The 24,205-nt window shown below is 40.8% G+C and overlaps 1 pseudogene; it reads left to right on the forward strand.

The window, feature by feature from the left end:
- The first annotated feature begins 19,927 nt into the window (after positions 1-19,927).
- Positions 19,928-24,205, forward strand: LOC125315144 (annotated as a pseudogene).

Consider the following 24,205-nt stretch of genomic DNA (forward strand, 5'->3'; position numbering starts at 1 on the left):
TCACATAACCTATTGAAACAAAATGTGGTAAGAAGAGATCCTGAGATAATAGTACTCGTGCAGAATTTGGTCTGGTTAACTTGTGTCAATTATCATTCCTTTTGCGTTCTTACTCATATATCGTTTGCTGATAAAAAATCGAACCCCGCAGACTGTGCCACGCTGTTTTCTTAAGGGGCGCATCAATGGAAGCATGCAAGCCGCAACTCTTAAATGTTCGGACGCGCCATGACCACTGAATCTCCTGCACTACACACAACATGGCTCGGGAACTTCCCTAAAGAAAGGAGATGTCCGCATGTTCAAGCTTTTAGAATTGATGCTATTGAACTCAAAGTCTCCCTTTTCGGAAGGAATGTTAAGAATTAGGCGTAAACTTTGGTATGCCTACAAAAAAGTTGTGGTCTGCTATGTTTTGTTTAGCGAATCGGATCAAAGAAAGCAAGCCTTTCTGCGTCAAGTGATCGAATGGTGATAAAATTTCCTGAGGTTTTTTAGAGACTAGTGAAAATTACGCAGGGAAATTGCATTTTCCAAAATTCCGATCTCTCTGCATGTTTGCATCTTTATTCGACAAAGTATAGATCGAACTCGTCCGCCGTAGGGGATTGATAAAATAAAAGGTCATAAGCAATCCTTATCTCATGCCAATATGCAAAGTTGATCAAGAATGTAACGTAGATTTGAGAATATTTCTTGAAGTAATTTATTTTACCCTTGAGATGGTCTCGGGAAAGGAAAGAAAGAATGGTCCCGCACCAACTCTGTTGTCTAGAAAAGTTCGATGATGGAGTGATTCTTTATACTAATTAGATCTCATCTCCTTAAGATGATAATTTCATGCTCTGCTCTAGTCCTCAGTTGCTCCGGTTGTCCCGCAAACTCTATACAATCTCCGAAACAATCACTCAAGTTCATTCCGGCTGCCCGAGAATATGCATGGGGCAGAGTACTCTTCACGGGATCATCAAGATACATATTTAGGAAAACAAACAAGTTGCAACCTCTTCGAGATTTGGAAAGATTTTGGTCGGTGAAGATAAGGAGCTATCCAAACGAGCATGTGGCGCTCTCCTCCGCCCGTTGGCGAGCATTTGCCGCCACCGATGGAGACAATGTAGTAGTGTTCAAAGTCTCAATTTCCGGCGCTCAAGTTTAAATATAAATTCTTCCAAAAAAATGACTACTTGACTTAAATCTAGATCTACAATCATTTACAAATAAGGCAATTTTTCTAATTCCCTATCTACATTACTCTGCTAAATATTAGAATCTGATGGACAATTCGGAGTATGGCTCTACTAATATGACGAAAAGAGTGATCTCGAATAATTAGCCTATTAATTCGTCATGAGTTAGACCCGATATTCTCGATTGGCCAAACCCATTTTACAAAGGTAGGGACACAATGTCACGCCCCGATCCTCGAGCGCGCGGCATTCCTGTCATCTCGCCCCTCGGGTTAAAAGGATAGCATCCCAGGCATGCTATCAACCCATGAGATTAACTACGCATGCGGAAACGTATAATATTTCCGGACAAAAATATAAAATAGGGATAGGCAAGTAGGAAAACGCATTAATTCAAAAACATGATTTTATTTACAATTACATCGTGAGTCAACCGAAATGACACGCTAATTGGTCCCATACTTCAAGATGGGGTAGAATCAATTTTGTACCTACTCCAAATAGGGCTACGTCACTCTCATTCTTATCGCCTTTTCAAAGGACTACTAGCTCCATCACTTAGAATCCGAAAATGGTTTAACAACGATGGGGTGAGATATAAATCTCGGTGAGTCAACACCTAAGCCCGGTTAAGGCATTGATTTGTCAAGAGAGTCCTATCGCCCAATCAAATATTGACATATAAATACCCCAATCACATGCGGCTCACCTACTGAAAATCACACGGTATGCAATACTCAACATAATATGCCGCATATAATAACCCATAGATATCACGTCAATCGCATACGTAGACACCACACGTGGTCCGATTATTAACGGCCATCTGACCCAATTGCACACGACCGGTGTGACTTTACACTACAATCGACAATATCTACTAGCAGGACCACGCTTCGTCCCTTATTTCCAGCGACGGCATCTAATAGCCCGTGTGATTCGTACGAATGGCACGACACGGCACTATCGGGAATCCCCGTAGGGGCTTTGGTCCGTTACAAGCCGCGACCGGCATCCGACAATCCATGTGATCCGTATGACGGGCACGGCACGGACTGACGAGCATCCGACAAGTCGTATGATTCCGTACGACCGGCACAGCACGAACTTGCCAGGAATAATCCATCGTGTGACCATTCAAGCATACACAGCAAATAGCCGCTTTATAATCTACATTTAGTCAAATGCTCACACGATATGCTCACATAGCAAAACTCTTGAGTAATCACACATATGCATATGTTATCAATGGGACCTCGCATCCATAAATCGAGTGATCGAACTCCAACCAATCAATCAATTTGACTAGCCATCCGTCAAGGCATTTCATCAATTAATCCATATAAATTATAATCGAGCGTGGATCAATAATTCAATGACAAATATTCAATCCAATTGTACGTAATTAAATCAAAATCATCAAACAGTCGTATGCTCAATCTTGACTTATTATTCGCCCGCGATCAAGCAATGCCAATCAATTAATCAATTATTTCGTCCAAACTAGCCACAATCAAATTAATCCAATTAATTAGGGCCATTTAACCTAAACCGAGTCTCTAGCCTAAACCGGCCCTAATTAATCTACCAAAACACCATAATAATCTAATTAAACTAATCCAAATGTAATTAACGACCTTGCCAAGGATTAGAGGTTGACTCACCGTCAATTAGACGCGGCGATCCTTGAAAATCCCTTCGCACGAGCTTTGGGCTTGGCCCGGAAACTTTGCCCACGGACTAGGCCACTTGGGCTCCAATTCTCGGACACTTGGCTCGTGGTCTCGGCACACGGGCCTGGACACCCAGCCAACTTGGCCCGTGGAGCCGGTACGTGGCCCAGGCTCTCGGCCAACTTGGCCGGCCCACTCGGCCCATTTTACAGGAAACGGCCCTGGTCAGATAGGGCTACTGCCCAGCCCGTTGGCCCACGAAGCAGGCCCGAACAGGGCACTCACAAACAGAACAGAGCAGGCACAGGCAGGGGCTGAGGCGGCTGTTCTCCACTGTTCCGGGCAGCGAACGGCCGAGACGACGACGGGGACGGCTGGTGAAGGTCTAAGGGAAGTCGAAGGAGGTGGTGGTGGTGGCAGAGGGTGGCCGGAGCAGCGGCTGTGAGCTGCAAACAGAAGCAGCAGCAGCAGCAGACAAAACAGAGGAGCAGATGCAGGAAAAACAGGGGAGGCGTCGGGGCTGCTCAGGCTGGCTCGCGGCGGAACCGGCAGCGGTGGTTGGTAGCGAGGACGACGAGAGACGACTAAGAGTGGTGGCTGAAGGCTGGACGGCGGCTGGTTATAGCAGAACAGCGGTAGCTGCAGTAAACGTCGGTAACACCAGCTCGGGCGGCAGAAAACAGGGGAGCAGTAAGCTGTGGCTGTTCGGGCTTCCCGAGGCTGCTGTGGCGACGATGGTGGCTTGGGATGGTGGTGGACGGAAGATGAGAAGGTCGGAGGAGGTGAGGTGGTGATGGTGGTGTGCAGTAGAAGAGGTGTCACGCCAAAACAGAAGAAAAAGAAAGAGGGAGAGGAGGTCGGTTGAGAGCAAGCGTGAGGGAGAAGAGGAAGAAAAAGGAGAGAGAAAAATCTAAAATTTTGACTATGTGACTAAGTGATAAGGTGGGTTCCACAACATTAATTTTCTTGTGTTGATATTTACCAAAATCCTAGGATGTCACACACAATAATGCTTTTAGACCCGTCAATATAGGTAGATCGAGGTTCCATATGAGCATTTAATACTCCAATGACAAAAAAGTTTATACGCATTTTTTTTCTTAATAGTAGGAGATTATGGAATGATTTCTTGTAACCCCAAATAGGATTAGAGAGTTATTTAGTCCTTCAAATTCATTAACCGCTGTCTTTAACCATTATATGTAACTATCTGTAAACAGTTACAAAAACCTATATATTTCTTGTAAACCTCTCTCACTCAATTATAGAACTCAACGTCTTTTTTAATTAGATTTATCTTTACTTTGCTATAGTTTATCTTTCCTTGCATTTACATGGCTAGCCACGATTGCGTCTAATCTCCGCACCTTTAAGTTTCTTGTCATTTACGTTCCTGCCCCCTTTATAACCTTTGTCGATCCATATTGATTCATCCATATTCTCGAAGGATCTAATAGAAGGAATTGAACAAGTCGTTGGAATCTCAATGGTGAGTAAGCTAGCCCACTTAGTCCCCATCGAAGTCAATTAGTTATTCTTGGTCTAATTTCGATCAACTCCCACGTCGTCCCACTTTTGATGCCTTCGATTCCCCATGCGTTCTTCTTGACGAGCTTTCGATATATCATTGACTTTCTTCGTCGTAACGCCGAGCTAATCCGGTTGTTGCCACTCGTATGACATGTAACATGAACAGCCTTCCCGCAGGTAGTTGTCCCGCAATCCCGGAACGAATGTCTTCTTCATATAAATGCTTCATCTTATTAAATTGGCTCACATAAAGCCCCCACGTAACTATGCTATATTTAGATTGTTACACAACTTGTGCTCGAGGGATGACTTCTTGTCTCCGAAGGGACGATGAACAGCGCCGGCGAAGTTTTGCACAGGAGACACCTCATTTCTTCAAGATCATACTCTCTCACACACTTCGCACCGTAAGTTCTTTTCTTTAAGCGTTCTTTTGGATGTACCAAGGCTTGGAAGGCCGACGCGTTCTACGCGCTAGCCTTTTCTTTCGAGTCAGTTCGTGTTAAAACATATCCGGACCTGCTTGTTTATGAGAAACTAGGGAATTCCGAAGATGTTTATGAGAAAGTATGGCAAGTATCTTCCCGAAACGGTCCGTTTGAGGGTTCCGAACGGTGGAAGTTGGAGTGTGGAATTGGAAAAATGGGATGATATGGATTGGTTATCAAAGGGATGGAAGGAATTTGCGGAGCATTACTCAATTTGTGAGGGCCACTCCTTAGTCTTCAAGTACGTGGGGGACTTGGATTTTCACGTGCTCATATTTGACAAAAGGCAACGGAGATAGATTATCCGCTAATGAATGCTAATGACGGCAAGAAATCGAACCTCGACACTGTCGAATTTGTCCCGCCTAAAATGGGAGATGTTAATGATGACCGTAATCTCGGACCGGGTTCCAAATCGAAAGGCTTCCAAACCGATCAAGAACCGAAGCTTTTAGCACACGATTAAAAAGCTGTGTGAATCTTAGCCTATTAGTAATGCATGTGCTTTGCCCCGTGTTTTTCTTACGTTCTCCGCCCGATTGATTCAGATCGGATGGAAAGTTCCAAACATAAGGTGTGCCCTGCCATGCGGGCTTCTTGTACCTTCACTTCTAAACGTTCGCGGGTAACTACGGCTCTCAAAGAAGCCAACAAATACGAGCTGCGGTTTCCTTCCTTCACCGTAGATATCCTGCTATAATATGTCTCGAATTTGAACCCGAAGTCAAAATCTGAATATTTTGAATTGGATACTTCCTATTTGAAATTGGAGTCCACGCAGAAAATAAACATAAAAGGAAAGTGCAATTGAATTCAGATAAGGAATTTTTTATTGGATGCACTTTGATATACGGTTTTGATCTTGGCTTTCAATTGGAAAGTCCAAGCGGACTTTGTTTTCTTTGAAGTTTGACTTGGTCAATAAAAGATAAGAAGAAAAGGAAGATCCGGATCCTTGCAAAAGTCGGTCTCGGTACTTATATATTATAATATGTACTTGTGATTTGAAGGGAGACACGAGAAAAAAAAAACGTGAAGTCTTCAAGAAGTGCCGGCAACGAGGCCGGGCAAGTGGGTTAACTTCATCGTGGATTCTGTCCGTGGAATTACTTGAATAACTTTGTATCCTAGTCGAGAAATTCTTGCGGTAAGAATTTGTATTTTAATTCATTTGTGAGATTGAGAGATTATTTTACTAGGAATTGGGGGCTAAACACCGTGTGCGTTATTAGATGTAATTGGGTCGGGAAACACCGAGAGTGTTTAAGTTACTCGAGTTTGATCTGTAATCTCCATATATCACTTGATCTATAGTGAAATTCGTTGCTGCTCTTCTCGTGGATGTAGGTCTCTACGATTGAACCATATACATCTGGTGTCCGATTTATTTTCTTGTTCTATCTATTTTATCATTCGATCACTTGTTCCACGCAATAATTGGTATCAAAGTTAGGCTTATCGAGTTGAAGCAAATCGATGGCGACAGAATAATTAAAAGTGAAAATCGACAAATTTGAGGGGAAGAACTTTGGTTTTCGGAAGATGCAGATTGAAGACTATTTATACCGGATGAAGCTGCACTTGTCCCCGTTTGGGGAGAAACCAGAGACGAGGAAGCAAGTTGATTGGGAATTGTTGGATAAACAAGCGCTGGGTTTTATTCGATCGACGTTGGCTCGTAACGTTGCGTTTAATATCGTCAAAGAGAAGACCACTACGGGTTTGATGAAAGCCATGTCGGATATGTACGAGAAGCCCTCTATGATCAACAAAGTCTATTTGATGCGACGTTTATTTAATTTGAAAATGAGCGAAGGTGTGTCTGTTGCTAACTATATCAATGAATTCAATGTGATTGTTAGTCAATTGAATTCGGTTGATATTGACCTTGAAGATGAGGTATGTGCTTTGATTCTGTTATCTTCATTGCCTGATAATTGGAATACTAATGCTATCGCTGTTAGAAATTCCTCTGGGTCAATAAGTTTGACGTTTGATGGTATTTGAGATTTGATTTTAAGTAAGAACAACCGTAGAAGAGAATCTGATGAATATGTATCTACCGCTTTAGTATGTGAAAATAGAAGAAGAACTAATATTCGTGGTAGCAGAAGCAGTATGAACTCGAATAGACGTAGTCAGCCTAGGACTAGTGGTGCCGTCTGTTGGAATTATGGCGAGAGATGGCATCTTAGAAGGAATTGTTTTAAGTTGAAAAATGAAACAGGCAAGGGAATTATGGTTGAATCTGCAGATGATATTGCAGCTATAGCCGACAATTCTGATGGTGTCGATAGGGTCTTGTCTATCACCGAGAATTCATCATTTGACAGATGGATTATGGATTATGGTTATTCTTTTCATGCTACACCAAACAGGAACTGGTTTGCTAATTATCAGTGCACGGATAGTAATAAAGTGCAATTGGGGAACAACGTCGAATACGATGTTGTGGGAGTTGGTGATGTTAAAATTAGGATGTATGATGATATTGTGAGGATATTGATCGGAGTAAGACACGTTCCAAAATTGAAAAAGAACTTAATTTCCTTGGATGCCCTAGATTCAGCTGGATGCGGGTATTCTTCACAAGGTGGAGTTCTGAAGGTTGTTCGAGGTGCTCTGGTGATAATGAAAGGAATCAAGCATAGTGGCATGTATGAACTTCAATGTGAGACATTGATAGATTTGGCGATCACTAACGCTTCGTTTGTCTCGCAGAAAACATCTTTCAAAAAAATATTTTCCTCATTGTCCTGCGTTTGGGGCATGAAAAATGAACAGTCAAAGAAAAAAAAAATTTGGCCGATAGAAAATGTGTTTTTAAATTAGGGAAAATTATTTCCTTTCCAAACATTGGACATTACCTTCTGTTTGATTTTTAGGTTTCAACCAAACACAAGAAAATATTGTTATTTTTCTACAAAATGATTTCTTGAAAAATATTTTTCAAAATTTTTACATTCTTCGCGAAATAAACGGAGCCTATCCGTAGTTTCTTTCCAAACATAGAATCGCCACCATAATTGATAAGTACTAACTGTATAGTTGAAAAGATTCCAACTACCATCAATTGTTTTTTTTTTTTCTAGAGAATGAATTAAGTAGCCCTTTTATTTATGTATTTTTTTTCAGGCTTTTCTTTATGTATTAGATAAGTCAATTTCTAGCAATCTCTTTAAGTCAAAACTAATCAGAGTTATCTTCTTCTTCTTCTTCTTCTTCTTCTTCTTCTTCTTCCATTCCACAATTCTGGACGACGATGATAACAAAGAAAGGGGAGTGTCATTCATGTAGGTAATTCCGCTCTCCGATCTCAACGACATCGTCTTGAGATGCAGGGACTCGTCAAAGGCGTGAGCGGTGGAGTGAAGAGATGGATATTAAGATTGAAATTGAGATTGAGATTATAAAGAGGTGTTGAAATTTTAACATTGAGAAATTCTACTAACCTCTATCGATGTTCCATTACGGAATTTACCCAAAAACTTCGTTGAATCTCCGAAGCGTCCTCCACGAATCTTCAAACTCACAACAGTCCGAATACAATCACGTGCGGAAAGTATTCTTGTTTCACAATATCAATGCAAATCGATTCTCAAAGTAACGATGAATTGCCTTTCATTTGTTTTATGGTTCTTGAGAGAGGGAGAGAGGGAAGGAGAGAAAAACGTACGTTCGTCTCTTTTGGTTTTCTAATCTAACGTTAGTTTTCTCATCTTCTATCTTCGTGCCCCTTCACATCTTACCTATAAGAAGATAAGAAGGCAACATTTTGAAAAAGCACATGTTCGTGGGGTCCTCTCAAATGCACCCTTTGATGGACGTATCAAATATATCTCTTCATGTACGTATTATTACATCTCCCACTCGGACATGAAGGGCTTGATAATACTCTATTAAGAATATAAGGCAATTAACATCGTCTACTTTGGAATCAATTCATACTTGCAAATACGTCATGCGACCAATGAGTACACCGCACTTGGGAGCTCGGTCCACGCACCTATTAGGAATACATAACAGCTACAACCTCAAAAAAAAAAAAAAAATGATGTCTCACAAGAGCCGTGCATATTTTGTTACATCGGTCTTAGTATACCTAACCCTTAAAAGCTATACTTGACATTCTTTAATCCACTATGTATTTGCAATTATATCCGCACACACAATAAGCGATATAATTAGTCGACCAATAAATACATGTGATAGATGAAAAACAACAATACTCTTCCTTCACAAATCATATCTCTCTCCATTTCGGAACAATCGCTTTCGTAGACACGTCCCATAAAACCATATTAATTTTCATGACCGCCGATAACATGCTAAAGTAGAACATTAATCCGTTACTTTGAGCACATAGTCAGAAGTAACATATGGTACAAATTGAGGTAATCAATTCATGAATTACCTCAAGGACTCACACGATGAGTAAGTAGGGATAATTATACCCATTTTCTTTATTGGTCGAATAAAGCACATGTAGTATGAATTACATGCTATAGTGGATTTCTCTTTTTACAAGAGCATATGTCATTTATCAAATATATCCACTACACGGATCTTAACCTAAACATAGTCACATGCTTTTCATGTACGTATGTTTAGCCCGAGTGCTATATCAGCCCGCTCTCTATAGCGCTCAATTAAGCACTCGCATCCAGCTTCCATCAGGCATTCATGATTGTGGGAGTATCATGTTCGGTCTCATCATATATAAATCATAGACCTCATCTTGATTCCAATAAAGGCGACATAAATATATTATGTACTGAATTTGCTCTTCCAGCATCTTTCGTAGATACTGTCTCGTCTCAACTCGCTTATTACAGCGCTTGAGGTGATTGCTCGTGTGAGTGAGCCAATTATTGCATAGTGACATACTTTTCAACAATATATGTGTGCTTATGCGAGTCTTATAATGAGTTGTACTTGAGAATAAAACATCAATTCATTTAATAATAAGTACAGTATGTATATAGTACATATACATAATATAACAATCCTCGACAACATTACATATTATATTCTACGCAACCCTAAAGACATCCTATGCATCAAGAACACGTCTTTAGGAACAGCCTTAGTGAATGGATCAACAACCATCTTGTTCATAGAAATATATTGTAGGATTACTTCATTCTGCGCTATTACATCTCCGATGAAGTTATTCTTTATGTCAATATGCTTTGTCCTACCATGATACTTGGGATCTTTCACATAGGCAATGGCCGCTTGACTATCACAATAAACCGTCACTAATTTTTGAACATCGGTGATTATAACTAAATTTTCAAAGAAACGTTTGAGCCATACTGCTTCTTGTAATGTAGCAGAGCATGTGTAACGGCTTGAGCCCACCGTGCTTCTGCTGCACCACTTTGCAAGATATTGTCCGCTTTAGACACACAGTCCTCACGGTTTTATTCCTCCGAACATCGCCCATACAACGCTCGGAAAACGAGTCTTGCAAGTCTAAGGGCACCCCAAAGCTTATAAAGCCTTCCCAAGACCTCCTCCTAAGCAATGTGGGACTAGAGAGGAGTTGTGACAAACTCCCCCCTCAAAGGCACAGCGTCCTCGTTGTGCCCTCTAGCACCAAGAAGAGCCCGTTGTGGCCCCACACGCTGTCGAAGGTCGACTTTGATACCAACCGTAACGGCCTAGGCCCACTGCGCTTCCGCTGCGCCACTTTATAAGATATTGTCTGCTTTGGACACACAGTTCTCACGGTTTTGTTCCTCCAAGCGTCGCCCATACAACTCCCGTAAAACGCGTCTTGCAAGTCTAAGGGCACCCCAAGGCTTATAAAGCCTTCCCAAGACCTCCTCCTAGGCAATGTAGGACTAGGGAGGAGTTGTGACAGCATGCAATAAATTTAGCCTCCATTGTAGATAGAGCTGTGCATGTCTGCTTCTTGTTACTCCAAGAAATCGCACATTTATTAAGCAAGAACGCATATCTAGATGTCGACTTGCACTCATCAAAATCTCCTTCCCAATCAGCATCGGAGTAACCAATTAAGTGTAAATCAATTCCTTGATAACAAAGTCGATAGTCCGTTGTGCCTTTCAAGTATCTTAGGATCCTCTTGGACGCTTTCTAATGTTCTTGGCCAGGATTTGACCGGTAGCGACTCACTATCCCCACGGCATGACATATGTCGGGTCGAGTACATATCATAGCATACATTAAACTCTCGATAGCACTAGAGTAAGGAATAATTTCCATTTCTTTCTTTTCTTTTAGAGTCTTAGGATACATATCAGAACTCGGGCATTCGCCTTGCATGATAGGGGTATCATTGGGATTATAATGCTGCATATTGAATCGTTCAAGAATCTTTTTTATATAAGACTCTTGAGATAGAGCAAGAAGGTGTCATGAATGATCTCTTTCTATCTTAACTCCCAAAATATGAGCAGCTTCTCTCATGTCCTTCATTTCAAAAGTGGAGGACAACCATTCTTTTATGATGATAACTAGACCCTTATGTTCCCAACTAATAGAATATCATCCACATAGAGTGATAAAATCACAAATTTATTTTCAGATCGTTTGACATACACACCGTGATCTTCTTCAATCATCACAAACCCAAAAGAAGTTATGGCTTGATGAAAACGAAGGTACCACTATCTAGATGATTGCTTAAGGCCATATATCGAACGATGAAGCTTGCAAACTTTTCACTCTTGGCCTTTAGCTATAAAACATATTAGTTGCTTCATATAGATTTCTTCATCTAGTTCTCCATTGAGAAATGTTGTCTTCGGATCCATTTGATGTAATTCTAAGTCTAAATTTGTGACTATAGCTAGGATAAGGCGTATGGAGGCAAACCTTACAACCGGTGAAAAAGTTTCCTCATAATCTATACCTTCTTATTGAGTATAGTCTTTCGCCACAAGGCAAGCCTTATACTTTTCAACGGATCCATCCATCCTACGTTTGATCTTGAAAATCCATTTATTTCCAATTGCTTTGCGTCCGGGTGGTAGATCAACCAAGTCCCAAACATGGTTTGCTCTCATAGACTCCATTTCATCTTCCAAAGCATTTTTCCATTCTTCCTTGTCAGGAGATGACAAAGCCTCTTCAATTGTATTAGGGTCTGCATCGCATTGTGAAGCAACCATAAATGCTTCCCCTTCAATCTCAAAACGACGACAAGGAATGCTTGTACGATTACTTTTACGTAATTGAAGTCCTTGCGAGTTCGGCTCACTAGACAATGCAACACTCCTACTAGGTCTAGTATGTTGAGGTAAATCATTATTTTCTTCATCAACATTAGTGGGTGCGTTATTAGAATTTTCCATCTCATATAATCTTAAATTCTTATCGATTTCACCTCTACTAGGAAAATCGTTCTCTAAGAACGTGACATCTCGTGATTCCATTTCGGTCACACTTCCATTAGCCTGTTCACCTATGAACACATACCCTTTGGAGTGCTCAGAGTATCTAATAAAGATACATTTCTTCCCTCTATGACTTAATTTTTCATATTTATGGGAAGAGTCATGAACATATCCTCCGCACCCCCAAGGTCGTAGTTTGGTTAAATCTAATTTTCTACTAGTCCATAATTCATAAAGAGTGGAAGTGACCGACTTAGAAGGTACACGGTTAAGTATATATGCGGTGCTTAATAATGCATCTCCCTAGAATGAGATCAGTAAATTTGTTTGTGCTATCATAAACCTAACCATTTCTAATAGGGTTCTATTCCTTCTCTCAACTACCCCATTTTGTTGTTGGGTATAAGGAATAGTCAATTGCCTTTTGATACCCTTTTCATTACAAAGAGCCTTGAATTGCTTAGATAGATACTTACACCCGTGATCAGTTCTTAATGTTTTTATTGTTTTATCTAATTGGTTCTCTACTAAACTCATATATCGTCTAAAGCAATCTAATGCTTCTGACTTATGGGAGATCAGAAAAACATAACTGAAGCATATGAAGTCATCTATAAATGTGATGAAATATGAGGCTCCATGCCTCGCCTTCACATTTAATGGACCACAAATATCGGAATGTACTAATTACAATGGAAATTCAGCCCTAGTTCCTTTACCAAATAGTTTTCTAGTTGTTTTTCTTGCTAGACAACGTTCACATGTGGGTAAATCGATCTTAGCGAGTGACCCTAAAAGGCCTTCTCTAACTAATCTTTTTATTCTATCTAATCCAATGTGACCTAGTCTAGCATGCCAAACATTTGCATCAATATTTACATTTTGAGAAGATGCAATTAAAGAAAAACAATCATTTACATTAACATTGTACATATTATTGTCAATGTCTAAAATCATAAAACCATTCAAGACATAACCGGAACCATAATAAGTCGTTCCAAACTTAATGTCAACACAATCACCATGAAAATTTAAAACAAAACCTAAGCATAGAAGAACAACTACAAAGACCAAATTTTGCCGAATATCAGGAGCATAGAGGACATCATGTAGGAACAGAGTTCAACCACCATGTAAATTTAATTTACATGGGCCAACACCCTTTGCTTTAATTTTGGAGTTATTTCCAACATATATCCATCTTTTACCTAGCGGTATCCGATGATACTTCATAAATGCTCCTCGGTCTCTAGCTACATGGTCTGTGGCTCCCGAGTCTATAGTCCACATAGGATGTGATTCAGCATGCATTACACTGCTATAAACAAAAGCATTACTTAAAATAATGGAGTAATCTGTTACCTTCCTTGGCTCAATGCATTCACGAGCGAAATGACCCATTTTGCCACAATTGTAATGCATCATTTTGGCCTTGTCCTTCTTTCCAGGACGCTTCTTGCCTCAAGGGTTTTGGCTCTTTTGGATACCCGATCGGTCTCCTTCCCTTTGTTGTTGAACTTATAGTTCCTTTTACGCTTAAAGCTTAAAGCTTTACGCGAACCGGTTTTAGCAACATAAGCATGCATAGAAGATTTACTAGCCTCTAGGCGCTCATCTTCTAACTCCAAATGACGCGCTATATCATCAAAAGTTGTGATATTCTCATTATGCATCATGTTGACTTTCATATGCTCCCAACTTTCGAGAAGAAACCTAATAATGGCCTGAACTTGTTGCTCATCGGTTAGGATATGGCCTCTTGTCTTGAGCTCTCGTATCATGTTTGACATCTCCTAAAGGTGTTGCCTCATATTTTGATTTTGACGCTTTCGAAAAGTGTCAAACTTGATAGTGAGCCTCCTTAATTTAGTAGCAGACGTGCCCCCAAACTTTTCTTTCAGAGCAATCCAAATATCTTGAGCATTCTCAAGTCCTTCAAACTCACACATGAGATCATCCCCGCATACAACTCAAAAGTGTGATGTGAGCAATGCTATTTTTCTTTTTCCAATCTTGATAAGCTTCTAGATCTCTTTCGTGTTGAGCAGAATTTCCTTGCTTAGGTTGAACCATGGTGTGGTTGAGGGTTTCCAAAACCTCTTGTTCTTCAAGGATGTATTGAGCCTTTCGGTACCAAATATCATAATTGTCATCGTTCAGTTTTTCACCCTTATTGATGTCGCCTAGGTTTTACATGCAGAAGCCATAGTCAATGACAATTCTATATTGATAGAATAAGCACAGAATTAATACTAGCACATCTTTCACATTAACACATATAATTAATTTTGAAGCAAAGAGCAACTTAAATAAATGATAATTGGACAAAAGACACCGAAACGAAAGTTTACCACGTTCCCAATCAACTTCTGTGTTATAATTGTCTCACTATCATGCATTTAGTTCAATTCGCACAAAATTCAAGTTCTAGGTGAGAATTCCATTGAATTCTATCAACCTACGAACTTCCACTAGAAAAAATAATCAAGACACATGATCCATTGATCATTTATCTCTTAATCATATAGGCATAGCATGATACATGCAATTCATGCATCGATCATAATCAAACGCAGAATGTAAGATAACATAATCTCCTAACATTGTTCAAGTTTTCTTCGAACTGAAATTACAAGCATTTTTATACATGCTATATGCGAATCATGAGTGGTCATTTACATGAAAGCAATATTCTGTATTTTCAAAAAAATATATATGTAGGGAAATATAGCCAAAAAAATGCAATAATATCCCAAATTACACCCGTATTTTTCATATGTATTTTTAATTTAATGCAAAACAGGAAATTTACGTGCTCAAAAAAAAAATCGCAAAATTGTCACCAAGTTGCAAAACAGGAATATTCTTGCGTGAGGGAGGGCAGAACTAAAAACTATGCAATCTGGGGAAAATAAAAAAATTCTGCTACAGCAGCTCGCACGTGCCCACACTGCTGACCCTGCACAGAATCTTTGGCGCATGGCTTGCACGCGCCTGCAATTGGATTGGTGCGTGCAACGCACGCTCCTTATGCACGCACTGCTCCATTCTTCTTTTGCGCCTACTGACGCAACTATTCCCTTCTCTTTTTTTTTTTTACTGCACGCCGAACCAATGGACCAATTTCTTCACTGTTCATCCGGCTCGACAATTTTCTTTGTATACGCATCCAGCGCGTACGTCGTTCCCATAAGACTATCACCAATCGTTTTTCTCGTCTCAACGAGATTTATCTCATTGTGCGATGAAAAAATAATTTTCATGAACAAAATTTCTAAGAAAATCGACGATCAATACGGTGGTTTATCGCGCTATAATCGTTTGTAAATATTCATGCAATAATCTTAAAACTACCGATCAAAAATCAACATCTTGAGTCTCCGCAACATTAAGCACCGAGGGATGGATCCCATGAAATTGTTGTTGGAAAGGTCAAGTACAGACTGAGCTTGGCAACCGGGTCCTGGCCTAAATAGCACCGACACCGATACGCGACACGGGACACGACACGGCTCGACACTCCGACACATAATTTTTCAAAAATAAGAAATTTCGATACATTGTGGACACGTTATATATTAAATATATATTTAAAATTAATATTTTGTAATTGATTTATTCAAATACATAAATATATAAATAAAAAAAAGAACTTAAATGAATTTACATTAAAATTGGGATAAATTGTAATCTCGTTAACCAAGATAGAGTCCTCTTGGCCAAAAAATATCAAAAATCAAGGAAAAAAAATCAAAATGGAGTAAATAGATATTTTTGTGTACTGCAGCTTGGCTATTGCCTCTTGGGTTCCAGCTCATGTGATGGGACACGTCCTTTTATGTTTGCACAGCCACGTATCTTATCGTCTCCTTCACTTTCTCTCTCCATTTTCTCCATCATCTCTCCCTCCCCCTCCATCCAGGCAGAGACTTCTTCCTAAGCAGAGGACGGGTTCGATCGAGATTTGGATCTGGCCCCGCTCCTCCGTCAGCCTTCTCGCAATGCCTACCTCGCCTCCTTTGAGTGCCACCTCTACCGAAGACCTAAATGGAGGCAGGTCCCTTCCAGACACCTATCTCCTTCCCTTTCAGCTTCCACCGCAGCCTCAACGGCGGTGGCTGCTTCTATTTCTCGCCGATTCACTTTTCTGGTTGTCTCTTGATCCTCGAAGTCGACTCCCCCTCTTCCGCGGATCTCTGCCCTCCAGTTCCGTTCTTTGCCTGCTCTCCTTCCTCAACGACGCGCGCGTCGCCGGCGAGTCGCCTGTGTTGACCAGGTGTCGGATGTCCGATACGCGTTGACAGCGTGTCGGACGGGTCTCGGAGCGTGTCGGACGGGTGTCGGTGTCCGACACCGACGCGACGGCCTTCTAGGCGTGTCGGTGCTACCTAGATCCTGGCACAGGGCCATGGAAATGATTCTTTGGGAGAGAGAAGAAAATTGTGGAACCCAGGTGTCTGCCGATATCATTTTCAAGAACTGAACTGAAATTGTTACTCGAGAAATCCAGGTAGACACTTCTCTGTGGCAGAGGTGACATTTTCCCCTGGAGCTCGTTTCTGTGGAGGTTAATAACAGAGAGACTTAAAGGGAGATTAGGAAAAGGTTCTCCCCGTTTATTGAAGAAATTGAAGGAAAGATTGACCTAAGAAAGATATTCGATCTCCCATATCCATTTTGGTATCTCTCCTTGAATTTGATTGTCAGAGAGGTCTAGATGGGCTAATTTCGGTATGTTTTCCAAGAATTCAGGGACCGAACTCAGCTGACAGGAAGACGGGTTTATAGTGTAAAGAGTAGTGGAACCGAACAAAGCAGAAGTGGATGCAGTAGCATCAATTGACAAACAATTGAACGGCTGAAACACATCAATGTGCAATGAGCCACTGAAATTGACAGCAAGTGACATTTAGAGAATCACTCAGCTCACCAGAAAACTGATTGTTGGAAATTTCTATCGCCTTAATTGAAGGAAGTGTAAAGAGAGACAAGGGAATGGTTCCGTCTAATGAGTTGTACCGCAAATCTACTTTTACAAGGCTCAGAAGCTCTCCAGTTAGAGCATTGCAGGATAGCATAATCTGTGTCAGATGCTTGGACATACTAAATGAAGAAACCGAACCCATAAGATTGCTCAAAGACATGTCGAAATGGAGGTCGGGATCAATCCACTCAAAACCGCAATTAACAATTCTAAACTAGACGAACTTCCGAGATTTTATCGAGGACCACAGTATCAAGAGAACTATCCTGCGGAAAATTGGGCAAAGGACCCCGAAGAAGTCGGTTGCAGCAAAGGTCAAGGGTCCGAAGTGTCCGCATTTGAAAGATTTTACAAGGAAACTCTCCATGCAACCCACAATAAATCAGACGAAGAGTAGTTAGATTGGGGAATCTAGCGAAGAACTTAGGAACTGTAGTTGACAGGTTGTTGCCATTGAGTTGAAGGAATGACAAATTATGAATAGACATGCTCAGCACCTGAAGTTTTTGCACCGAAGAGGACAATGCGTTGCACCATTCAAAGTAAAATTTTTTGTAGATTAGTGGCGACTCCAAAGTAAAATTTATTGAGGTGTCTAATCGACTTATCGTAAAGAGATTAGTGACGACTCCAAAGTAAAATTTTTTGCATGTTAAAGCATAAACCATAACTTGCGATTTGTTATGGACTTGATTGAGTCCAAACTAGGTTAATTGAATAATTAGCTCGGTGATGTGAGTAGGTAGACTCCCATAAGAACCGGTAACTTACATTTTCCGACCATCACCGACCGTCGGTGGTGGCGGGCACCACCAAGTCCTTCACCTCTCCTCGCGTCTTTCTCGGTCTCCTCACTCTTGATTGAGAATAGGGTAGAGCTACAGGAGTTGATTCCATAAAGAAATAAAGGATCCAATTGCACAAACAAATTAAGTGTAGATACCCCCCACGAAGCCAGAGAGAACTAGAGGTAGAGGTTCCCGATAAGAGCAGCCTCAACACTCCGGCTGCGAGCCGTACGTGTTGGCGTTGGCTTCTATAGGGCGTCATCGTCGTTGCCCCTTCCCAGCGTTCAAACCAAAACATGGCGAACATCACCGTTAGCAATCCCCGGACAAGAAGACAAGTGAACCCAAAAAAAAAAAAAAAAACAAACAAACAAAAAAAAGGGAACTACGTAGGCTCCAAAGAATGTCATATCCGAAAAAAAATTATTTAGTGTTTTGGGTGTCGGTCCGCATTCAAAGTGCCGAGCAATGGGAGCCCGACACTTTGCCGAGCAACCATACATCTTTTTGTTGTTGCTCTAGTTGCTCGGCACTTTGAGTGCCGAGCAACAAACCTTTTTTTTTTTTTGTAATTTTTTTATTATTTTATTTTACTCATTTTTTAATTTCTTTTTCTTGTTTTCTTTTAATCATTTTTTATTATTCAATTTTTTTATTTAATCATTTTCTTAACTTCTTTTTCTCGTCGCTCCGTGGCCCCGTCGCCTCGTTCGCTCGTGCACCATGATGACGCACCTCGACTCCGCGGCCCCGTCACCTCGCTCATTTTTAATTTCTTTTCAAAAATGATTAAAAGAAAAAAATTGAATAATAAAAAAATGATTAAAAGAAAACAATAAAAATACAAATGAACGAGCGAATGAATGAACAAACGAGCAAACGAACGAGCGAGGCGACGGGTCTGCGGAGCAATGAGAAAAAGAAATTAAAAAATGATTAAAAGAAATTGGATGATAAAAAATGATTAAAAGAGAACAAGAAAAAAGGAAAACGAGCGAGCGAATGAACGAACTAACGAACGAGCGAGGCGCCGGGATCGTGGAGTCGAGGCATGTCATCGAGTGAACAAACGAGCAAGGCGACGGGGCCGCGGATCGATGAGAAAAAGAAATTTAAAAATTGATTAAACGAAAACAAATTGAATAATAAAAAAATGATTAAGAGAAAACAAGAAAAAGAAGAACGAGCGAGCGAACGAACAAACAAGTGAGCGAGGCGACGGGGTCGTGGAGTCGAGGTGCGTCATCATGGTGCACGAGCAAGCGAACGCACGAGCAAGGCAATGAGAAAAAGAAATTAAAAAAATGATTAAAAGAAAACAAATTGAATAATAAAAAAATGATTAAGAGAAAACAAGAAAAAGAAGAACGAGCGAGCGAGCGAACGAACAAACAAGCGAGCGAGATGACGGGGCCGTGGAGTCGAGGCGCGTCATCATGGTGCACGAGCGAGCGAACGCACGAACGAAGCGACGGGGCCGCAGAGCGACGAGAAAAAGAAATTAAAAAATGATTAAATGAAAACAAATTTAATAATAACAAAATATTAAAAGAAAACAAAAAAAAGAAATTAAAAATGATTAAAATAAAATAATAATAAAAATTTAAAAAAATGTTGCTCGGCACTCAAAGTGCCGAGCCACACCCAAAATGGTAAATAAATTTTTTTAAAACCTATTTTGATTAAAAAAATATTTTTTTATACTAAATTGGAAAAAAGCCCGATTTTAACATGAACTTTTCTTTAGAAAAGAATCCGAAGCGGTTTATGAAACGATGAAACAAGATTTACTCCGTACATCTGTTGGCACTTAAGGTTCAGGCAGACCCTCAGGGGAAATTTTCCGTTCTTTTATGACAAGGTTGCTCAAGAACGCAAGGGCAAATCGCACAAACCACCACCACCTCCTCCTCCTCCTCCTCCTTCAGTGACCCCCCGTGACACTACCGTACATGGCTTGCGGTCGGCGTCGGCGGACAGAAGATGGAAGTGCCGGGCTAGATATCGCGACTGGACCACGTCTTGAGAGTCCTCACTTCTTCAAGATCATTCTCTCTGACACCCTTCAATCTGGGAAGCTCGTAAGTTCAACATTTTCGCAGTCTGTTTCTTATGATTCAGCTCCAGTGTCTCGAGAGTTTCTGTCTTGGTTTAGAACTGTCGCCCTCGTGCTGTGTACAAACAATCTGGAGATCTTTCTATGCGTTTGGCTTTGTATCAACATTTTGATTCTTGCGAAAAGAAAGAAAGAACAACAACCCCAAAGAAAAAAGTGTTCAATTTTGAATTATTCTAGATAAAAATCAGCGCTTTAACTTGGAATTGAGGATTGGTTGGCTAAGGATAGTGTGGAGTGGAGAAAGGTGTTGGGTCTCCAGCTTGTCTCTCGTCAAATGAAGCAACTATAACTGGAAGACACCCTTACTTGCTGCCCGGTGACACCCTGCTTGTGTTCAAACCGATCTTTCATCGCCCTGTTGCAGAACCTAAAATTTGCCCAGTGCTCTTCCGTTTTTCCCTGCACTTTTGATTTTGATGAATTTGAGTCCTGGACCTATAAGCTGTAACTTGAGTTTTCCTTAATAGAGGATTCTGAAAAAATTCTTAGGAAGATATGGAAAGGATCTCTCAAGCTTGGTGCTACTCAAGGTTCCGGGCTGTTTGACCTGGACTATAGGACTAGAAAAGCGAAACAATGACAGTTTTTGGTTGTGGAAAGGGTGGCGAGAATTTATGCAGCATTACTCCATTGGTCATGGTCACCTCGTAGTTTTCAAATATGAAGGGAACTCCACTTTTCACGTGATGATATTCGATAAGAGTGCTTCGGAGATCGATTATTCGTTGAGTGGCATATCGAACCTCGGGAGTGGATTTATCTCGCCCAAGAGAGAGGATGTGGTAGAACTTGAAGTTTCGGAGGATTGCGCTCCTCGTAAAAAAATGAGGGTCGAACCTCATTCACCATGTTCTCAGTCGAGTCCATGCTGCTCATCACAAGATCTCGAAGGTGTGTCTTGTCATTTTGTGAGTCTTGTTTCTTCTTACAGAGCTCTCTCCTTTGTTAGTTCTTTTTCAAGTACTTGAGAACTTTTTGATGAGCTTGTTTATGTTGACTGATAGCTTTATCATTTCCATCATGCTTATTGTGGTTAAGTAGTTACAACTTCTTTGGTGAAGAGAAGCGAGTTTTTCATTTGGTCAACTTATCTAAATCTGATTTCCATGACGGTAGTTTCTTCCATTCTGCGTTAAATATGTTCATGGTAAGTAAATCAACTAATGAAAATTTCAAATTGGCGTAATCTCATTGTTTTTTAAGAATAGACAGGGTCGGAGAGTCTAGAAGCAGAGCTAGCCATTCTAAGCCAGTTTTTGGTGGTTCTACAAGTTCGTGGCCTCTCTCTAGTTTTGAATTGGCTAGCAAATTTGACTCAAGAGTATCCTTTTTTCAAGGTGGTGATCCGGCCATCTCACATTAAACATGATATAGTGGTAAGATCGAGAGTTTAATTCATTACTATTTTGGCTTTTTTCTTAAGCTGATTGGATTTCTGCAGAAAACTACATAGCGTTTTCCTTTGATCTATTCGTTCCCATTTGTTTAAAAAGGCATAGATCCTCTACCTCTCATGCTAATTCTAAGAGCACAGACTTTGACGTTCTGTCTTTTGTCCTGTTAAGACTATTGATGAGAGTTACTAAAATTACCATATCTATCTACATTTTGCTTGCTTGCTTGAATAAGGGAATGCTTCCTGAGTCTTTCTTTTTAAAGCATGGGTTGTTCAAACATGTGTCTGGGCAGAATGTTCCTCGTAGTTTCATCATGCAGCACATTCGAAAAATCAAGAAAATCGCGACTCTCAGGCATTCAGACAGAACATGGCCGGTGAAGCTTAGTAGCTATCCTAGTGGGGCGATGTTCTCTTCTGGTTGGATGGCATTTGTGAGAGGAACTTGCTTGCATGTAGGAAATGTCTGCGTGTTCGAGCTAACTGATAGAGATGATATTGTGTTCAGAATCTACATTTTCAGCGGCGCAGGTAGAAACTTGATTTACATTGTTTGAAGTGAAACTTGTTCTATGCTAAAGATCTTCATCGTCGATGAAAGAACTATTCACACCAATAATGTCTCTTAAAGTTCTCGTTTTAACTCCAGGCAGGAACAAACGGTCTAAATGCAGAGTGAACCATTCTGAGCCGGTATTTTGTGATCCTACTCCTCCGAGGCCTCTCACTACTCCTGAATTAGCCAGTGAATTTGATTCGGAGCATCCCTTCTTCAAACTGGTGATACACCGGGGTCATTTTAAGAGAGTGGTACAATCTTGAGCCTAATCCATCACTGTCATATCTGAAGTTTGATTACGATCTCTATCTAATCTTGCCTCGGTTTTGTGCTGATTTGGTTTGTATCGGGAACCATATAACATGTTATTTTCTTTGGAGTGATCGTGGGCATCCCAGTGGTGGAGTGACACGGATTCAGGAAAAACGGAAGTAAAGGCTGTAATTAGGAGGTCGGGACTGTCCATTCACTTGGATATCCTCAACAAGTTGCTCCATCACTTTCCGCATGAAAGGATGGACGGTCACTTGAATCAAGTACCAACCTAAAGTGGCAATTTATGGCAGTAATTTGTTCAAAATGCTTTGCATCGCGGGTTGAGATCGATGGCTTTCATGAGCCCCTTAAGACTAAAAGCGGGTCTGATTACGCCTATTCTTAATCCTAAATGCCTAAAGCTGCTGAAACTCCCAAATATGGCCTTGTGTGCTTTGTTTTTTTAACCAAGAGGGCATGCATACATTATTGTCCTTCTTTCAGCATACATTGATCATTCACATGTTGACTCGTGCAGCATGTTCCCCGTCGATTCGCCAAGCAACATTTTGAAGAATTCGAGGGAACAGCAACTCTTAGGTATTCAGATAGATCGTGGCCGGTGAAGCTCTTAAGATTTATGCACGAAACCCGAGTGTACTTTTCTGCTGGTTGGGCTGCATTTGCCAGAGAAACTCATTTGCATGTAGGAAATGTCTGCATGTTCGAGCTAATTGATAAAGATGATATTGTGTTCAGAGTCTTCATTTTCAGCAGTGCAGGTAGAAACTTGATTTACATTGTTTGAAGTGAAACTTTAGTCTGTTTATGGCATGGCATAAGTTCTATGCTAATGATCTTCATAGTCAATTAAAGAAATATTCACACCAATAATGTCTCTTGAAGTTCTCCTTTTAACTCCAGGCAGGAACAAACAGTCTAGATGCAGAATGAACCATTCTGAGCCGGTATTTCTTGATCCTACTCCGAGGCCTCTCACTACTCCTGAATTCGCCGGTGAATTTGATTCGGAGCATCCTTTCTTCAAACTGGTGATACATCAGGGTCATTTTAAGAGAGTGGTACAATCTTGAGCCTAATCCATCACTGTCATATCTGAAGTTTGTATTGGGAACCATGTAACATGCTATTTTCTTTGGAGTGATCGTGGGGCATCCCAGTGGTGGAGTAACGCGGATTCAGGAAAAACAGAAGTAAAGGCTGTAATTAGGAGGTCGGGACTATCCATTCACTTGGATATCCTAGACAAGCTGTTCCATCACTTTCGCGTGAAAGGATGGATGATCACTTGAATCGAGTACTAGCCTAAAGTGGCAATATATGGCAGTAATTCGTTCAAAATGCTTTGCATCGCGGGTTAAGACCAATGGCTTTCATGAGCCTCTTAAGACTAAAAGCGGGTCTGATTATGCCTATTCTTAATCCTACATGGCTAAAGCTCCCGAAACTCACAAAAATGGCCTTATGTGTGTGTGTGTGTTTTTTTTTTTAACCAAGAGTGCATGCATACGTTATTGTCCTTCTTTCAGCATACATTGATCGTTCAAATGTTGACTCATGTGCAGCATGTTCCTTGTCGATTCGCCGAGCAACATTTTGAAGAATTCGAGGGAACGGTAACTCTTAGGTATTCAGATAGATCGTGGCCGGTGAAGCTCTTAAGATTTACGCACCAAACCCGGGTGTACTTTTCTGCTGGTTGGGCTGCATTTACCAGAGAAACTCATTTGCGTGTAGGAAATGCCTGCGTGTTTGAGCTCATTGATAGGGATGTTGTTGTGTTCAGAGTTTTCATCTTCGAAAATGGTGGTGAGGACCAGATTCACATTGATTGA

The sequence above is a fragment of the Rhodamnia argentea genome, chromosome 5 (genome assembly GCF_020921035.1).
Source record: "Rhodamnia argentea isolate NSW1041297 chromosome 5, ASM2092103v1, whole genome shotgun sequence".
NCBI classification, from domain to species: Eukaryota; Viridiplantae; Streptophyta; class Magnoliopsida; order Myrtales; family Myrtaceae; genus Rhodamnia; species Rhodamnia argentea.